The sequence below is a fragment of the Canis aureus genome, chromosome 13 (genome assembly GCF_053574225.1).
Source record: "Canis aureus isolate CA01 chromosome 13, VMU_Caureus_v.1.0, whole genome shotgun sequence".
In the NCBI taxonomy this organism is placed as follows: Eukaryota; Metazoa; Chordata; class Mammalia; order Carnivora; family Canidae; genus Canis; species Canis aureus.
In genome coordinates this window covers 44,059,675-44,080,130 of record NC_135623.1, presented here as the reverse complement: position 1 = coordinate 44,080,130, position 20,456 = coordinate 44,059,675, and the positions used below count along the sequence as shown (strand labels likewise).

Below are 20,456 nucleotides of genomic sequence, written 5' to 3'. Positions count from 1 at the left end.
TAGTATTGAGATGGAAAGGTGATGTCGATCCCTACATTTTATCAACTTATTTAACTTTGCTATAGATAGGTACCTTTGAATGTAACAAATGACAAAAAAAAAAAAAGGGTAAAAGACCACCACTCTGTGCATATTTTACTTTCCTTATATGAACTTGAAACCACATGGAGTTGATCCTGCTTCTTTCAATATTGGGAAGTTAGGGAAGAACCTGAATGTCAGAATAGCTTGAAAAACAATACAACTTTGTTACATATAATCACCCAAACTGATGACCAACCAGATATTGAGAAATTGAAGTCCTACAGGTCTCCTTTTGTAAAAAGATGATTAGCTCATTAATGGCTCTGAATGAAATGAAATGGCTCTTAAAGCCCTTGAAAACAATATTTTCTAAAAGAGATTAAACATTTCATCTGTGTTTTTTATAGAGCTTATTTGCTTATGTCATTTCACCCCTGACCTTTAGTTTTCTAGGATGAGGTGAACTTCGGCCTCATTCTAGTAAGAATGATGACCAATTCCAAGATGAGCAGGGCCCAACTGGCAGAGTGTTATGGTGCTGATTAGGGTCTGAGCACATGACAGGGTAGGTAGGATTCCAGACCCAATGTCAAGCATCCAGTTCCTCCTCTGGGATACCTTTGGGAGAGCACAATCATCAAGATAATGATTATTACAATTTATAGAAACATTTTATTGTTCCTTTTCAAATGATTTTTAAAAATCCCACTATAAGCAGGAAGAAATTAAATTCAGAGGGAAAACAAGAACTTTATAGGCCATCTGCTCAGACTTTCAAATTTAAATTTTATACATAAGAGCACATTAGCTGTGGGGAAAGAATGTGATCACATTTTGTAGCTGTCTGAGCAATGAAGAAATTTCCCTCGTTGGGCTTTCTGCATGGAAATAAAAGGAACCGTTTTGCTGGAGAAAATGAAATGGCTTCGGTATGGGGGAAATTTGCTATTCACCATTTTATATTTATGGAGTGCTGAACTTACACCATCCTTTATAAAATATGAAGTAACAGTCCATGCCTCAGGGGTCCAACAGGTGACGGTAGACAAACAGTATTGGAGAGCACCTCGCAAAGAGAAACCCGAGCCCCTGACAGCCTGTTAGTGGTGGTGAGTAACAGGTTGGATGGGTGGGGGGGGGGGGATTCAGCGCGACAGGGGGCCCACCTGTGGGAAGGGGGACACACATGCAGGAGGGAGGGGAGGCCGCTCCTGGGCAGCCCTCCTCCTGTGCCCAGGGCCTTCACCTTATCGCCTGGTCCTAGTGGCCTGTGCCTTTAGGAAAGTGCTTTCTCACATGGGAAAGGAGAACGGGAGGATGCAGTTGACAGCATGAGAGAGTCAAGGATCCCAGGGAGCCTAAGAGTGGGTGACAGCAACACTGCTTGCAGTGGCTGCTGACCCTGGGAGCTGCAGCTGGTCGCTTCCCTAGGAATAGTCAGGACAGCATTTGATTAGGTCAGGCTGCTCCTGCTGCCTCAAACTCACCTGTCTGATGCTCTGTGACAAGGGGAAGAGAGGTCGTGGCGAACACCAGGACAATTAGTGTGCACCGTTGCTTTTTTCACTGCCTGCCTTCCTATCCAGGCTGTGATCACCAGAGAAACCTCCATCCTCATTTGGTCAGATGAAGCCTGGCAAACAAACCCCTGCTTTGTTTTGTTGTCAACAGATAAAAGAGGCACAGTGAACATCCATCCAAACCGATGGAAGGAATGTTGACCCTGGTAGGCAACATGGTCTTTTGCAGCCGACCTTAAGAGCGGATACCTTAAAGCACCTAATTTAGAGAGGTATGTGAGATCATTAAAAAAAAAAAAATACTAATTAAGGAAAACCAGCTACAGGAAAAACTGTGAACTGAGGGTCATGAAAAACAAATTAAATTCATCTGAGTTGGTGCTATTTTAGAGAAGCCTAGAAAGGCTTAAATTAATCTGATGATAAATGAATGAAAGGAACATAGAACTCAAAAGGAATGACAAGCACTGAATATCAAACTTTGTTCTATCATAAGATCTTAAGAGCAAAATAGCAGAGTGGCTCAGAGGCCAGCCTCAGTAGTCAGACCACCTGTGTTTGCATTTTAGGTTTCCTGTCTTCTCGCTGTGTGACCTTGGATACATTCATTACCCTCTCTGTGCTTTTAGTCGCTCATCTGTAAAATAGGGCTAATAATGGTACTCAGTTCACATAATTTTGAGGAGGGTTAAGTGAGATAACACATAAAAAGTATGTAACAGTGTGCCAGGGATACTGAAAAATGCTTCCTAAATATTAGCAGTTTTTTTTTTTGAAAGATTCTTTTATTCATGAGAGACACACAGAGAGAGGCAGAGACACAGGCAGAGGGAGAAGCAGATGCGGGATTTGATCCCAGGACCCCAGGATCAGGTCCTGAGCAGAAGGCAGACACTCAACCACTGAGCCACCCAGGTGCCCAAATATTAGTGATTTTAATCCAATGATTTTCAAGCTCTGCATCAGAGTCCTAAGATTCTACAAGTCTGATTCAGGAACATGTGTAAGTTTAAGCAGGGAAGGATAAGCAGGGCAAACTTGGCTTCCATCTTCAACCACCATAGTTGCTCAGCTTTTGTATATTTTGTTTTAATTTCCATTTGCCATCCTATTTGAACAAAATCCTGATAGTTAAAACAAAACAGGTCATTATAATTCCCCTGTGATCGGTCTGCTTTCCTGGTTGGGTCAGGAATCTTGTCCCTATCTGTCAGTCATCCTGCCTCTTCTTGAACCTCTGCAGATAATGGGCTTTCACCAACCCCTGGGTCTTTACAGTACAGGGTTGTTCAGATGATTAGAACGTTCTTTTCCATGTTGACTTACCTGATTTCCACCCTCAGGTTCTAGTTTTGCTCTTTAAATATGGCCGAATTCTCTTCAGAAAGGATCCCTTTGGATATTGAAAACATAAACTATTATACCCTTTGAGATCGTCAGTTGCCAGAAGCAGAAATTGGCTCTGGCAAACCTAAAAAGGAGATAAATTTCGTGGTGAGCCAGTCGGCCTGCTCATGGAATTGAAGAGACCTTTGAGAACCAGGCGTAGAAGAAAAGACAGGAGTCTGGGTCTTTCTGGAGGTGTTGGTGGCATGACCCACTTAGGTTTTCCCTTCCCACATTCTTCCGGCTAGCTATTCCGCCAAAGATGTGACTTTGCTTCTCCCCGCCCACCAGTTTGCCAGGCTGTCTCCAACAGGGGGGCCTGGAAAGGCCCCACGCACCTGGCATGTGTTCTCCTGAGCTCAGGGACTCCTGGGATTCTTTCATCTAGTGATCATCCTTCCAGTCATACTGCAGCATTGATTTACTTTCCAAGGCACCCAGGACTGAAGGCTTGTATTGAGCTTTCAATCAATTAAAGCCTCAGGAGTAAGGCTTCCAGATTTACTAATAAAACGTACAATGCCCAGTTTAAATTTAAATTTCAGACAAATGAGTATTATTTAGTATGAGTATGCCCCACATATTTTATCTGGCAATCCCACTTATTGTTTGTTTGTTTTTGAATAGAATTGGCTGTGGAACCAATGCTTGTTTGTCTCCTGCCCTTTATTTTAAAAGCTAGGCTTAGGAATTTACATTTATCTCAATTACATTCCATCGCATTCATTTCACGTTCTCTTTCCACCTTGTCAGAAGTTTTAAATCTTGATGCTATGAAGTCAGTGCAATCACTCTACTTCTCAACCTTGAGTCCCTAATTGGACACTGTGACCAGATAGGGAAGGAGAGCAGAAGTCCATGGAGGGAAAGGTAAAGAGAGTGATGGAGGGGAGAAAGGATGGATGGATGCTGGTAGTAGGGACAGAGCCAGTCAGAAAGAAGGCCTCAGCGTAGGAAACATTCTAGGGAAATTGGAAGAAGAGAAAGAAACATAAATAGAAAGGACAGGTATCAATTGTAGTTCAATGGATTGCAGGCAATGACTCAATTTAAGCAAAAACAAAAACAGAGCAATTATGTGAACCCAGGAGAGGCTTGCAAACCCAATGGGAGGCTTGAATAATGGGCAGGAATCACAGAAGCAGAGCAAGGGCTGTGAGGTAGAAACAGACTGGACTCAAAGCCATTGGGTTGTTGTCGGGCTGGTGAGGGACCTCCTCCAGGCTCCACAGCCTTGGGTCATAGTCAAGTTCTGGCAAAGAGCATCCCACTGGTCGACCTTAAGTCATACCCATCCCACAGCAGTGCTGAGCGGAAGAGGACTTTGGCCAAGCCCTTTGGTCTCTGTGGTGGAAGTCTTAACACAGTCTCAAAAAGGGAGGCTGTGTCTTCTCTCAGTGTCACCCGTCTCTGTGAACACGGCACATTCCAAATCTGGTGTCATCCTTACCCTTCCCAACCTTTGATCCTTCATAGTAAAGACACCTCCAGATCCAGTTGAGTTTCCTCCTTCATGTCTCTTTAATCTGTTGACTTCCTTCCATCTCTTCACCTCCGCTAGCCTAACCCATCACTAAGATCTCTAAGAAAGATTTCAGGGAGGAGTATAGTGATGAATTGTGGTAAAGAGGAACGTTAGAACGCGAGAGGGTGAGAGATACTGAGAAGATGATGCGGTTAACCTAATGTAGATCTTAGGGAGATTAAAGCAGAATTGGAGTTGAAATACTAAAGGGAGAGAGCGAGAGAGACATTGGGCAGCAGAATTCGCTCTGAACCCCCAACCCCAGACTTTTCTCCACTCTTCAGCCAGAAGAATCTTTCTGAAATGCAAATTTGAACATGACATTACCCCCACCCCCAACATCTCTCAGCTTGGAATATTTCAATGGCTTTCCATTGCCCTTAGAAAAAGATGGAGATCTTAAATCTAGCCTACAAGTTCTTAAATAGCCTGACCCCTAGATAGTCCTCTCCAAACTCTGTATGTGGGGTTGGGGGTGAGGATGTGTGGTAGTGTGTGTGTGTGTGTATGTGTGTGCACGTGTATGTGACAGAGTGGTTTCCAGTGGCAATGTCCACAGCAAAAGTGACTGTTAGGTAAGAATCAACTTCAAGGCTTAAGGTTAAGTCCAGCCTTCATAGAACCACTAGGGTACGTATAGCCGTGATCCTTGTACACATGTTTACTTAAGTAGAGGCAAGTGTCTCGACCAGATGATGGCCCATATTTCTTTCCAGCTCCTTCTGTGATCTTTTAACTACCTAGAAGTATTCTGGCCACTAGAGGGCCTCATTGTTTTTTTTCCCCTTGAAAGGCACTCAATAGATATGAACTGCAAACATTCACTGCATTCCAGCTGCTTCTGTGGTGTATGACCTGTGCAAACATTTTGACTATTTTGCTGAAAATATTTTGAAAATATTTTTATTATCATTGGGTAGTTTTACACTGAAAGTAGTTAACAATAAAAAACAAAAGTTTTCTTCTCTTCTGCCTAGAAACACCCACTTTTGACCTAACTTATGTCATCACACCGTGCCACTTTCTCCTCCCCTTAATTGTTGTGATCAATGGACCCCCCAGAATACTCTCACTTTGTTCCTTGAATATTTTAACTCATCACTCCTCATGCTCTTTAAAGCCCCTCTTGGCAAAATTATTGGAAACTTCAAAATTCACACAGTTCCCAAATCCTGGCCTCTTAGCTCTTTGACTTCTTCTCTGGTGATTATGTCTTTGAACATACCTCAGTCACCAGGGTTGTGTCCAGATCTTTCATCACCAATAATTGCATGTACTCCATAATCTTCATTTCTATCTTTCATCTTTGACTGCTGCCCAACATCTCTTGCTCTCTCCCTTTAGTATTTCAACTCCAATACTGCTTTAATCTCCCTAAGATCTACATTAGGTTAACCGCATCATCTTCTCAGTATCTCTCACCCTCTCATGTTCTAACGTTCCTCTTTACCACAGTTCATCACTGAAATCTCCTCCCTGAAATCTTTCTTAGAAAGACAGATATCATTGTGTGGGGCACTTTGATGGTGGGAGCACACAGTAGATATCTTCTGAATGTCTCTGTGTTCTCAGTCCAATAGCAAAGAAGACATAGGTGAGAGTGAAGGAAGGGAGGAGGTTTGTAAGTATGAGGGGGATCAAGATGGCTTGAAAGGGGCTTCTCAAACTTCAATGTGCATGGAGCTCACCCAGGGATCTTGTTAAAATGAAGATTTTGATTCATTAAGTCTGGAGTGGGGCCTGAAATTCTGCATTTCAAATAAGATCTCAGGTGATGCAGATGCCATTTGTCCATGGACTGCACTTTGAGCAGCAAGGTTCTAGGATAAGGTTTCTTAATCTTAGTGCTCCTGCCATATTGAACTAGATAATTATTTATTGTGGAGGTCTGTCCCAAACATTGTAGGATGTTTAGCAGCATTCCCTTTTATAGTTTGGCTCTGAGCCCATATATTCTCTGTCATATTCAACTGGAAATGCCCAACCTGGCCAGATCCTACTCTCTGCTCCATGCCTGCACCTGTATAGTTGAATATGACTGGGGAAAAGACACAATCATAGCATAAATCCATAAGCATTAAGCAGACCCTTAATGCTGCTCATTGTCCTTACTACATTTTCTTAATCTAGTTAGACACTTCTTTTCCTACAATAGTGGTTGTTAAGCAAGATTGATTTTACTCCCTCAGTAGATACTTGCAATGTCTGGAGACTTGTTTTTAAATTTTAGTTCCAGTATAGTTAATATACAGCATTATATTAGTTTCAGGTGTACAGTGTAGTTGTTCAACAATTATATATATTATTTAGTGCTGTAAGATAAAGGTACTCTTAATTCTCTTCACCTATTTCACCCATCTCCCTGCCTACCACCCCTCTGGTAGCCATCAATTTGTTCTCTATAGTTAAGAGTTTATTTTTTGGTTTGTCTCTTTTTTTTTCCTTTTTTGTTTGTTAAATTCTACATATGAGTGAAATCATATATTTGTCTTTCTATGACTAACTCCATGGATATTGTTGCAAATGGCAAGATTTCATTTTTTTATCACTGAATAATATTGTATATATAGACCACAACTTCTTTATCCATTCATCTATCAGTGGACACTTGGCCTGCCTCCATAACTTGGCTATTGTAAATAATACTGCAATGAACATAGGGATGCATCTATTTTTTTGAGTCAATGTTTTTGTATTTTGGGGGGTAAATACCAGTAGTGTGATTACTACATTGTAGGCTAGTTCTATTTTTAACTTTTTGAGGAAACTCCATACTGTTTTCCCTAATGGTTGGACCAGTTTGCATCCCCACCAACAGTGCTAGAGGGTTCCCCTTTCTCTACATCCTTGCCAACACTTTTTTTTTTTTTTTTTGCATTTTAAAATTTTGGCCATTCTGACAGGTCTGAGGTAATATCTCATTGTATTTTTTGAGTTTCATTTTTCTGATGATGAATGATGCTGAACATCCTTTCATGTGTCTGTTGGCTATACATATGGCTTCTTTGGAGAAATGTCTGTTCATGTCTTCTGCTGTCTGGAGACATTTTGGCTCATCAGAACTGGAGAAGCATATGTTATTGGTATATCATAGATAGGGGTCAGGAATGCTGCTAAGCTAGTAGTGATCATATTGGGTCACTGTAATGATTACATAAAATAACTGGTTGACAAGGTGATCAAAATGTGAGGAACACTGTCAGGGTGTGCTTGTTTCTTTGTACTGACAATTATAGATGCTATCTAATTTAATCTCTACCATATCACTATGAAGTAATATCCTCATTTTATTGGGAACTGAGGCTCAGAAAGATTGAGGGCCTTTTCTAAGCTAGTGAATGCAGAATTAGAATGAAAACCCATTTCCGGCTGGCTATTTCCATAACCCTGTATTTCCACAAGAAACATTACCTTTTCCCCGATTAACACAGAGCCAGGCCTGCGCATGAGGAATCATTAAGAACCAATACTTACATATTCAGCTCGGCTCTATCAGAAGAGACAGTGAATCAAATGGAGGAAAAATGTCACACTGGCAACAAGAAAGAAACAACGATACTCTAGCTTAGTTTGAACCATGAGCCATCTTGCTTAATGATTCAACTACATGGATATACTTCACTAATTTACTCCAGCCTTTTCCTAACCGAGTGGGAAATAGCTGCCTTTTACATTGTCTGCTCCTGTTTTGTTTAATCCAACCTGAGTTTGTTGATACCTTAAGTGACTTATTAGTTAATTGGCACCTTGCTGGTAGTACAGATAATTGGTCCCTAGCCAGTTCTAGAGGCTGGGGAGAGATGGGCGAAATCTTCTGGAAGTGTCCATTGTGGCTGGGTGGGAATGTTGCCCCTAACCACCTCAGCAGCAGACTAGGGATTCCATGATCTTGCCCCCTGTAGGCCAGTGAGCTGGAGCTCCTTGCCAGATTTTTGTCTTTCAACATTGGACTCAATTCCTGCTGTGTGGCTGTCCATATCTCACTTTTACCAGCCAGGGTATCATTTCTGAGCTATGGTCCTCATTCGTAGTTAGCTGGTGAGTAACTTTCTCTGAGTCAGTGAACTTAGTGCAAAGGCCATATCAGGCATGCCCTGGTATAAGCCTAGTTCCATGAATTACCACTGGATGACTAGGGACGAGGGACAGAGTTCTGTTTTCTGCAAAGCGGGGACAGTAACACCTGTGCTACAATATTCCCGTAAAGAGCTTGCTGAGCTTCAGCCCAGTGCTTAATGCGTACTCCTCCCTGAGGGCTTGATGCTGTGCTAACCCCTTCCTAAGGGTGACTTCAGTTAATTCCCACTCACAATGTCCCTAAGAGGTAAAATAACATTAAAGTCCTCATTTTATAGACAGGGAAAGTGGTCAGAGAGAGAGAGAGCACTTGAATAACATGCATGCAGTCACACAGCTAGGAGATAGTAGCAACAGGTTTCAAACTCCAGCAGATGAACTGCAGAGCCCATGTTAGCCAGTAATGTTCAGAGTGAGCAGTTAATAGGAGGTGACTGTGTTGTCATCTTTGATGATGATGTTACTGTTTTAACTTTCTTATGGGGCTCCCTTCTCAACTTTCCAACTTCCTTGGGGTCTGTGTCTATATAAGAGGATGTTCCTTTGTATTTTTGCTCAACAGATATCTCTTAAAAACAGACTCTGTGCCATACAGTGTCTCACCTAAGACAAGTAAACCAGAAGATACGGTTCCTGAATTCCTGGAATAGTTCAGTTGGAGAAGATCCATTGCACAAAACGTGCCAGATGATGAATTAATTGAAAGTGTGATGAAGAAGTCAAGAGAGCTAGCAAAGTTGGTAACAAGGGAGCTCTAACCTTGGCAGGGGTATGGGACCAGGAAGGCCTCTTGGGTCAGAAGAATTCTCTTCCTCTTTCCTGGAAGCTTGTAGTGGAGGACGTTAGTTTTTTTGTTTGTTTGTTTTTTGTTTTTGTTTTTGTTTTTGAGGAGATCCAGAACAGACTAATCAGAGTTATTTTTATGCTAACTTTCTTATTAAAAACAAAAGGAACAAAACAATTTATGGGTTTTAAAAATCATATGACAGACCATTAAGAAAATCGAGTTAATGAAGTAGGTTAAATATGAGCATATGACAAAATTTCTTTCTTTTCTTATTGGAGAGAGAGGGAGAGAGAATTTTAAGCAGGCTCCACACCCAGCTTGGAGCATAATGCAGTGCTCAACTTCACAACCCTGAAATCGTGACCTGAGCCAAAAAAAAAGAGTCAGATACTTAACAGATTGAGCCACCCAGGGGCCCCATACGATAAAGTTTCTTAGAAATTTTCTCCACAGGAGTTTCCTTTTGCTTTGGAAACACTCATCGTCCCTCCATTTATGTGAAATTTCAACCCATCTACTCGAGTTGCCCTGCCCTCATAAGTTTGGGAATTGGGGAAGAGATGCTTTGTGTACAACCACTATGGGCCTTTTGCCTCCAGCTGTTCCCAAATCCTAGACTGTTCCTTCAAAACGCAGGCTTTATGCTTTTGAGGGCTTTCTTCCAACATACATTTTATCATCCTAGATCTGTTTTTTAAAATTTACATTTACTCAAGATGTTAAAATACTTAACTCAGGGGGATCAGTTGTTTCCCTGTAAAATGTTGTAGCTCTGTATATTATATTTCCACTTAAAAATATGCAGAAGGATTTGTAAAATATTTAGGCTAAAAGATAACACAAACCTAATTTATCACATGCTATAAATAATAATGAAGCAGTTTTCTAATTAGACATTGTTTCCCCAAATAAAGACATACCACAGCAGATTATTTCTGCAGCCCCTTTTAAAAAAAAAAAAAAAAACCAGTTCATCAGCACATCTGAAATCCATATACCAAATTGGCAGAAAATCAAGATACTAATTTTATATGGGAGAGGAAAACCCCTAGAGATTTCCATTTAAATATGTGCATCCTGGATCCATTTCAGATTCTGATTTGAAATCAGGGGTTCGATATTTTATGGCAGATTATAGGCAGAATCCAGAGAATTAGATGAGACATTTTCTGACTTGTATTATCTCCTTGATGAACCAAAGCCTTGCTTTCAGATTCATTTTCAGTCTGATTTCCCTGTTGGATACGTCATGGATGCCATGGTGAGAAGCCGGCAGGAAAACTCCAGGGAAGAGGTCAGAAACGATGCTATCAGAAAGAGAAATGCCATGGGACAAGGACTAAAAATTGGAAACAATGAGAGAGGGAGGGTGTGTGTGTGTGAGAGAGAGAGAGAGGGAGAGGGAGAGAGAGAGAGAGAGAAAAGAGAGGGCTATATCTATATCTACATCTATATCTATATTGAGAGAGAGCATTTGCATGCAAAGAAGAAAAATATAAGAAATAATACATGGAGTACTGCCACTAACATGATCATTCTGGTTCCTCTTATTTAAACTCTCTTTAAGCCTTCGCTTGTAATTAATAAGAACTGTTATTTAAAACATTTCAGAAGGACTTCTGTTTAGTGTTGAAACATAAAAGAAAAATATTGGCCTTTCATCATCTCCAAGAGAAAAAAAAAGAAACCCACACGATTTATGTATATACTTTGGAATCAAAGCCCCTTTTAAGTCTCTTGGAGCTGATCATAAATAGAAGCCAAGTCTGATCTCCTCAAATAATAAAATAGTGGAAAAAAAGATAATGCACCCTACAATTTAAGCATTTGGACCACATCATTAAATGTGGTTCAAGTAAGTGCCATTAAATTAGTTCTAAGAATGCAATGCATTGGAATTTGTGTGGTTGGGCTGTGTTTCTCTATAGAAGCAACTGCTGATGAGAAAGTAGTCACAGGGAGACTCTGTATGGTTGCTTTCCCAAGAATGGTTTCCTTTGGATGGATGCTGTTGGCTATTGGCTATTCTTCCTCTAAAGGGGAATTGACAGGGACGCCTGGGTGGCTCAGCAGTGGAGCATCTGCCTTTGGCTCAAGGTATGATCCCGTGGTCCCAGGATCGAGTCCCACGTCGGGTTCCCTGCATGGAGCCTGCTTCTCTTTCTGCCTGTGTCTCTGCCTCTCTCTCTGCATCTCTCATGAATAAATAAGTAAAATCTTAAAAAAATAAAGAGAAATTGACAACTTTATTTTTCAAGTGGAGGAAACATGAATTATACAGATATTAGTGCTAGTACTCAGTTAAGCAGGTTACTTACTAGACAGTACAGTTTTTTTTTTTTTTTTTTTTAGACAGTACAGTTTTGATGGAGGTGCAAGTTTATCCTGAGAAGGAGAAATCAGCTATACATTTGGTGATGAAAGTGGGCTGAATTTTTCCCCAGAAAGGTCAATTCAGATGCACAACCTGAAGCATGGAGCCAACATGTGGTGGAGAGCCTGCTGAAACTTAATACGTTTTCCCACTGAAGTACATTTGGGAGGTAGGGGGAGGGAGTTCAAATAGAGATAAACAGCAATCTAAGACCAGGGAAGCATCCTTAGAGACAATCATTTTTTAGACAGAAAACAGAAAGGCTTATGTATACAGCTGATATTTACATGAATTCCTCCCACTGATGCCTGGGACTTTGGAAGACAGACCAAGAGATAGGGGGGAAGCAGCTGTCTGTGCAGATGTTGTCAACAAATAGGATTTGGAATTCTCATCTTTTATGCAAAAGCCCATAACCAGCGACTTTTACCTGGGGAAGATGGGCATCAAACTGATCTCTAAATGCTGGTGTATTCAGGGCTTATTTCTGAGCTTCTTTTTTCATCTGTCTTTTCTCGCTAGGTGCCCTCACCCAGTCTCCGGCATGTAAATGCAATCTATGCTGATTTAATGTTTGTAAAGTGATGAGAGCCATGCCTTGTTCATAGTAAACACCATAGAAGTGTCAGCTATCTTTATTTATTAGAGCTAATTGCCTACTATTTCCATTTGGATGTTTGATAGGTATTTCCAAATTAAGTCCAAAATGGAATGGCGGGTTTTACTGTTCCCCCAAACCAATCTCCCCCGTGTTGTTTTTCCACCCCTGTAATAGCAGCTTGACCCAGTGACTCAGGCCAAATGCTCAGGAACCGTAGTTGATTACCCTTTTTCTTTTATTCTTCATATCCAATTCATCAGCAAGTCATTCCAGCTAAACCTCTGAAATAGAAAACAAATCTGTCCACCCCTCTCCATCTTCACTGCCACTCTTATTGAATAAGCCTCTCCCTGTCTCTTGCCTGGAGGACTGCAGAAACCTTTTACCCATTCTTTTTTGCTTCTAGTCTTCCATTATGGTCCATTCTGCATACAGTATCCAGAAGGATCTCTTTGAAACATGAATAGGGGTTAGGCTTATGACTCACCAATGACTTGGCATAAAATTAAGTCTCCCTCTGTTCTAGTCCATTTGGGCTGCTGCAACAAAACGACTGTAGATGGGGTGGCATGAACACCAAAACAACAAACAGTTCTGGAGTCTCGAAGTCCAAGGTCAAGGAACTAGTCTGTTTGGTGTCCGGTGAGAGCCCACTTCCTGTTCATAGACAGCTGTCTTCTTAATGTGTCCTCATAAGGCAGAAAGAGCGAGGGAGATCTCTAAGGTCCCTTTATTAGGGCACTAGCCCCATTCATGATGATTCATGATCTATTCACCCTCCCCCCAAAGCCCCACTTCCTAATACCATCATCCTGGGAATTAAAATTTCAACTTACACATTTTGGGAGGATACAAACATCCAGTCTAAGCCACCTTTCCATGAATTACAAAGGCCAAGCCTTGCCGCTCCCCACCTCCTCCATACATCCTATCTCTTGCTCATTGTACTCCAATTAAACTGGACTTCTTTTGTTCTTTTCATTTGTTCCCTGCATTGTTTCTCCCCCCACCATCTTCCACCCCTGTCTCTCACTAACAATGGATTTTTTTCCCTCAAAATTCAGGTTGCAGCTACGTGTGGTGTTGAAGGATTTCCCTGACCATTCAACTCATTCTAAACAAGCTCCCACCCCCCCTTACTCAGGATGGGTCTGTCTCTGCACACATCACCAACTGAACTCCTCTCCTTCCTGTGCGTGTCCTACTGGCACACTGGTCATTTCCACCCACTGTTAGTGCAGGCTTCTGGAGTCCTGTTCGCTGCATCTCAGATGCTTTGGATAGTCCTAGAATAATGAAGAGACTCAAAGAATATGAATAAATACAAAATTATCCAGGAATCTGATCAGTGGGAGGGGCTAGAAACTGGAAGCTTGTTTAGGGAGAGCAGCAGCATGTATGATACGTAAGAATAATACAACTACAAGAGGAGGGATTTACTTAGAACAGGGGTGAGAAGCTCCTTGTAAACTCAAGCTCTTCACGTGCCGACTAGATCTCTCCCCTTTCCTACTCAAGGACAACATTCCAGAAGTTGCTCTTTTTCTATAAAAATCATACCCTTTTTTGGGGGGGGTGTTCTCCTGGATCATTTCCATCATCATACAAAGATGTGATTTTTCTTCCTTTCTTAAAACAAAAGTCAAAAATGACAAAGGAAACCAAAGCCCCAACTTTGGTTGGCAGTTTCCTCTGCCTATTTCTCTGCTCCCCATTAGGACAGAGTTTACAGAAAGGGATGCCTATTTTTCCTGCTCCAATCTCTCCTTTCCAACTCCTCTTGGCACCGCCTCCAATTAGGCTCTCACAGCTTACTTCCAAGGTGTGCATGGCTGCCAATGGCCTCCATGTAACTAGGCTTTGGTCCATGCCTGACGTTTCCCATCAGTAATTCTCACTCTGTCCTCAATTTTTCATGTGACTTCCATACTTCTTATTCTCTTGGCCACGTTTTTTTCTTCCCTGACAGCTTCTTCTCAGTCCTCTTTGCTGGTGTCTCCTCATCTCCCTCAACTATAAGTATTCAAGTACCTCAGGGCTCAGAGCTCGGCAGCTTCTTTTTCTATCTTTACTTACTTCCTTGGTGACCTCATAGAGCTTCATACTTTCAACTTCCATCTAAATGCTTACAACTCCCAGATTTCTATCTCTAGTCTGGACATTTCCTAAGTCTTGCCTATTTATCATCTCCCACAACATTAAAATGCCTGAAACAAAACCCCTGATTTTTTTTTTCAATCAAATCTCCTCCTTGGGAGGACTCTTTATGATTCCCCAGAGTGGAAGACAAAACCTGGGGACCTTGGATCCATACTGGACAACCCCTTCCTCCATCCCCGAGATGCTACTTTTAAAATGAACCCAGAATCTGACAGTGTCTCTCCATTACTCTCCTGGTGAAAGCATTGTGTTTTGCCTGAATTATTTCAATATCTTCCTAATTGTTTTGCCTGTTTCCTTTCTGTCCTATTAGAATCTATTTTTAGCATGGCAATCTGAAAGATCTTTTTAAAACCTAAGTCATCCAAAGTCAGTCCTCTGCTCAGAGCAATGTTTGCCTTCTTGCTCAGAGTAAAAGCTAACTTTCCAATAGACCATAAGGTTCCTGGGAGCTTCATACATTGCCTACAATGGCACCTGGCACATGGTAGGTATTTAATAAATACTTAATAATTCAATAAATTAAAAAATAGGCTCCTCAGAAAGAGAGGCAGAGCAATACAGTACAGCAATGATATCTTAAATTCACTTAGAAACTCCCAGTGAGGGTAAAATACATGTAGAATTTCTTGGCAAATGATTCTCCCTTTTGTGGTCTTTTCCCCATCGCCTTGATTTCCTGTTTCCTACTTCTCTCCTACTCATTTATTCCACTCCAGCAACACTGTCCTTCTTGCTGTTTTTCAAATGTGTTGGATATATCCTTGTTTTGGAGATTTAGTACTTGTTGCTTCCTTTGCTTGGAACTATCTACCCCAAATATCTGCATGACTTACTCCTTCACCTCCTCAAATTCTTTGCTCAAATGAATCTTTTTTGGTAACCTTTTTCTTGACCATCCTTTTAAATATTTTAATTTTACACTCATGACAGCCTCCTCTTCCCTAAAGTATTATTTCCATGCGACAGGTCCCTGTCTCATATTCTATAATTTTATACTTTTATTTGGGTAAATGTAAACTCCTTGAGGTATTTTGGTCTGTTTGGTTCTCTGCTGAATCTTCAACACTTCCATTAATGCCAGACATAGAGGAGGCTCTCAGTAGATGTGTGTTGAATGGATGAATGCGGTATAAATAAATGAACCCTGATGTGAAGGAACTAAAACCTTGGTTGGACAAAGAGTTTGAAAGACAGATAACTCAGGTACTGCAAATAAATCTTTTTTTTTTTTTTTTTTTTTGCACATAACTCAGATTATTTCTCATGGCTGTGGAGAACTTGCAAGTCAGGTCACTGAACTGCTATTGATTGTTGTTGAGGAATGAAGAAATAAAAAGGATGTGCCAGAGAACGATGGACATTAAGAAAAAAAAAAGTATTCTTATTTTCAAAACAGGGTAAAGCATAGATTCAGCAGACTAATATACTCCGAACAGGATTTTGGAATTGATCATTATATTCTGTGCCTAGGCACTAGAGGAAGTTTACCACCAAGATTGAATAAGAGTATACCAAGAACAAGTCATGTTGGCTAAATTAATTTCTTATTTGCTTTGTTGAAAACTAGAATGCCAGAGAAGCATGAGAGATAGAGTATATTTACATTTTAGTAAGTCACTAATGAAAAATCTCCCATTTTGGGGGAAATAAAATGGGGAAAAGTAAGCTACACCTGACATAAATCGATAGATTAATAATTTGTTTGACAATTAGTGGTTTCTATCAGCCTGGATAGAAATTCCACCCCCCAATTTTAATCAGTTCTCCATATTTTGGTAAGCATGCTCCGTCCTCTCCTTTTCTCCTTGAAGCAGAGATCAGTGGTGTACTGTGGCTCTCTCCCTAGTCCTAATCAACATATTTGACTCACTTGGAAGGAATGGCAAAATACACTGGACGACAGAATCTGGATCCAATCCAGTCTAGTCTGATTTGGAGAACAAGTTTGCCCCTGCCAAACTTAAACAAGTTGCCTGTGCTGGTGATATGGAACAGATATAGCTTAGTAGTAGCCCATGTGAAAAGCATTAGAGGTTTGATTAGGTAGGGTGGAAGTGAAGTCACTACAAGTAGGTCCCAGAGAGGATAGTCCAGACTGCTGGGGCAGCTTGCTCCGTGTGCCATGGCTCTGCCATCCTTGGAGGATGCTGTCCTTACCTGTATGGGTAAAATGGCTCCGTTTTATGTCAGTGTCCTAAACTATGGAAAGAAGAATATCTTGGGAAAGTGACTTCCTTTTTTAAAATAATTTTTAATTTACATGTGGTAAATTTCTTTTTTGGGGTGTGTGTTGTCCTATGAGTTTTAACATAGATACATACGTACATATATACATACATAAATACTTACATAGATAAAGATTTTTTAACCATCTCTCTTGATTCTCTGAGTAGAGATCACGGGCTTCTTCTGGTGTTTCCTTTTTGTGGTTCCATTTTTGGGCTGCTCCAGAGACCAAACTATCATATATCAGAGGTACATACAAACAAAGAAAAAACAACAACAACAACACTGCAGGATTGCTTTGGAGCCCGGAACTTCTTATCCAGTTCTCCTGTTCTTACTCACTTTTTAGAGTCCTCCAACAGTTGCTTCATGTATTTTGCCCAAGCTTTCTAGACTTTGTAAGTGGAGAGATGGTATGGGGTGTGCTTACTCCATCCTAACAAGAATTGAACCCTGTGATTTCCTCTTAAACTACGGTGACAGGACACTCTTCACTTCCACTCATACTCTGTTGGTAAGAACTTAATACCAGAGCCACACCCACCCAGTGGCAAGAGTGGCTGGAAAATGCATCCCCCAGCTTAAGGTAATGTACAAACTAAAACTCTTTTACCAAGAAGGAAAGAACAGCTTTTAGAAAACACTGGCAGTCTGCCACAGGGATGATAGTGAAAAATATATTCAGTGTGGCTTGAAAGAGTAAGATGGCTAAGAGGAGCTCATGCTACATGTTTATGAATTTGAAATAGCAGGTTAGAATGAGACTCTGCTTGCCTTCCTCAGTTCTATCTTGGACTCCAAAATAATAGATATCTGAAACTGAAGTGAGGGCTAGACAAGTCAATGTATGCAGAATTGCAAAGGAAATAGCTAAAGACTGGATTGGAATCTGGAGGGGAGTAAATGTGGGCAAGAAATTTTTCAGCAAAAGCTGCAACCTTTATCTTCAGCCTGCCAAGGGGAGCTTCCATGGAGCCACTTGGAGAGCTTCAGTATACACTCATTGCAACTGTTAGGGGACGGGGGAGGTTGGTGCCTGACTCATACCTGAGGTTAGAGGTGGCTGCCTAAGACTCGCTGATGCACCTAAGTTTGTTGAGATGAAGAGCGGACCATAGGTGGGCCATACAGAAAAGAGAACTGATGTGAGGCTATCTTGAATCCTGTCTAATGTGTCCACCTGGAAGAGAGGAATGACCTCAGCAGCAAGAACATGGAGGAGAATGTTGGGTTCTGGGAAGTGGCTCAAACAATGATCATTGAGACAATAAGCTGAAGGAGAAATATTTGTGGAAAGGTCCAGAGATTTTTCAGGAAAATGGTCTCGAGGGATAGAATTCTTTCTCACCCAAAGTACACAAAACACCCACAAAAGTAAAGAGAAAGCTTTCAACATCTGCCAAACATAGAGACAGCAAAGCCAGGTTTATGATTCAAGATCTTTTGTTTCATCTTATTTATTCTAACTTTGGAAAGGGCAGAAATTAGCTAGCAGGTGCAGAAACAGATAAGAAGCCACCCACCACCCACTATAAGCATATGAAATCCCCTCCCTTTTCACGCAGCACGCAGGCTTCCAGCCTGAAGCTGACTGAAGCTACAGAAGTAGAAAAGATATAATGGTTAGATCAAATTGATGATTTTGATTAAGTGGGCATTTTAATTACTGAATGAATGGAGTCTATGTTTATTATTTAAAGTGATTTTAGGAATGTCTGTTACTTAAGAATAAGAAAAATATCATGCTTTTCTTTACTATATATGATTACATTTTAAAGGGAAGGTAGGAGACAAAATAATGTTGCATCTTGATAACACTACAAATTATATCTTGTGAATATATCATAAGTATGGAGTATTTCAGATGCAAGAGAACAGAATCTGGTCTTATTTTCTCACAGAAGAATTTTGAGCATTTGTAGGCACTGTACATCAAGAGGAACACAGAAAGGAACCCTTTACATCAAGTGACCATGGTAGTAGTGGGATTCAGAAGGATCATGTTCCTATTTTCCCAAACTGAAGGTCTATCATGAGGAAGAAAGATTAAACTTGCTCAGGAGTTTAACACATCAACTGGGTGGTAACTTCATAGAGTCATATATTTAATATGACTAAGACTTCTTTAGTGTTATGGGGCCCCACAGATAGATGGGTTGCCTTGAGAGATAGGAGCTTTGCATCACTGGAGATACACAAGTTTCATCAGATGATGGTGTGGCAAGGTTGCTCGTAGAGGGAATGCAAACACTGGGAGGGGTGGTTGAGACTATAGGTTCTATAATCTCTCTGTCCAACTGTGCTCATACTGGGTAGAAATTGTAATATTGAGTCTCAAACACTTTGAGTCAAATTTATAATTACATTTATTCTCTCCTGTAACAAGAATCTACTCTGTTCTGATCACTTCTGTCTATTTGAATCTCACAGGAAATCATCCAAGTGGAAAAAAACTCCAACAAGTTTTTTAAAATCATGAATCCATAACTGAAAAATCTCTTGAATAATGACAGTTTAGCTCAGTCCAAATGATAATTAAATTTGTGATTTATTTTATACCTAAAAAAAAAAAAAAAAGCGCATTCCGGCTTCCCTGTCTCCCACCCTCTTTCATTGTTGCTTCCTCTGTCAATCACCTTCTCTCAGTTTCCCACTAGCTCTTTATAGCTCAATCCACAGAGAAAACAATCTCTGTTCCAACGTGTCCATGCCATTGTCTGGATATATCTCTCTGGAGTCCAGTGAAGGAAGCACAGCTGTTCCTGTTTAAAGATGCAACATGGGGTTCCATGTGCTTGCCTGTTCTCTTCAAGAGTTATTTATGTCAATGGCGCTTACACTTTTCTCAGATTCCACAATTGCAGGAAGCACATGGTGGGTGCTCAGTAAATAGGGAAACAATGATCGCCTTTTCACCTCTTATTTTGAGGTGCTACTGAGATACACCAGATTGGTGTCACAAAGAAAGTTGGATAGCTTTGAGGGGTGCTGGGCATTGCTTCCATTCTAAAATATTTACTGACCATATGGAACAGAGAGATAAAGCAAACGAGATCCCTGCGATCAATGTACTGGTAATCTAGTTGGGAAGATAAAATATGAGAAAATAGTCACAATAAAAGATATGAGTGTGCTAAATGTTGTCGGTAGGCTATTTGGCTTACAGATTTGGGGAGGACCTTGGAGATTAGTGACTTCATACTCTTCTGTTTACAATTGGATAAACTGAAGCCTTCCCAAGTCTCCTGCTGTCTTGACAATCCTATGTCCACATTACTTGAAGTTCTATCCCTTAACGTGATACTTATAGCTTACGTTCCCCGCAGCCATTGTCTTCTCCTTGCAGATGTCATTTTGTTGTTTGGTTAGAAGTGTGTCCAGTCTGAGGGTTGAAGCATGATTGGTTTCGGCCATAACTACCCTTCCTCTATGCCAATGATTGATATAGGGATGAAAGTGTGACGATAGGATTTAAGGGAAATTAGCTGAAGTTTTCTGAAAAAGCTTCTCATTTTCATTGAAAAAAAAAATAGGCAGGTGAAGAGAAGGTTCATTTTTGCTTCTTTCCATTTGCTTCAAGTGTAGATGCTAATGTCTAAGGATGTGACACCTAGAGTTGGGACAGACATATTTGCACCATAAGGGAGACATTTCTACACATGGTAGATGGCAGATTGGTGGAATCAAAGGAAGCTGGGGCCAACCTCTGTCTAAACTTCTTATTAGATAACAATAAATGTCCCTTTGGTTTAATTCTGTGTTTTGCTTTTATT

The 20,456-nt window shown here is 40.8% G+C and overlaps 1 long non-coding RNA gene across 1 annotated transcript; it reads left to right on the top strand.

Annotated features, from left to right (window-relative positions):
* Window positions 1-913: 913 nt before the first annotated feature.
* LOC144281646 (uncharacterized) lies at window positions 914-9,427 on the top strand. The gene is made up of 3 exons (XR_013350076.1): window positions 914-1,133; window positions 1,696-1,816; window positions 9,095-9,427. It is a non-coding gene; the product is annotated as an uncharacterized LOC144281646 (long non-coding RNA).
* Window positions 9,428-20,456: the final 11,029 nt, after the last annotated feature.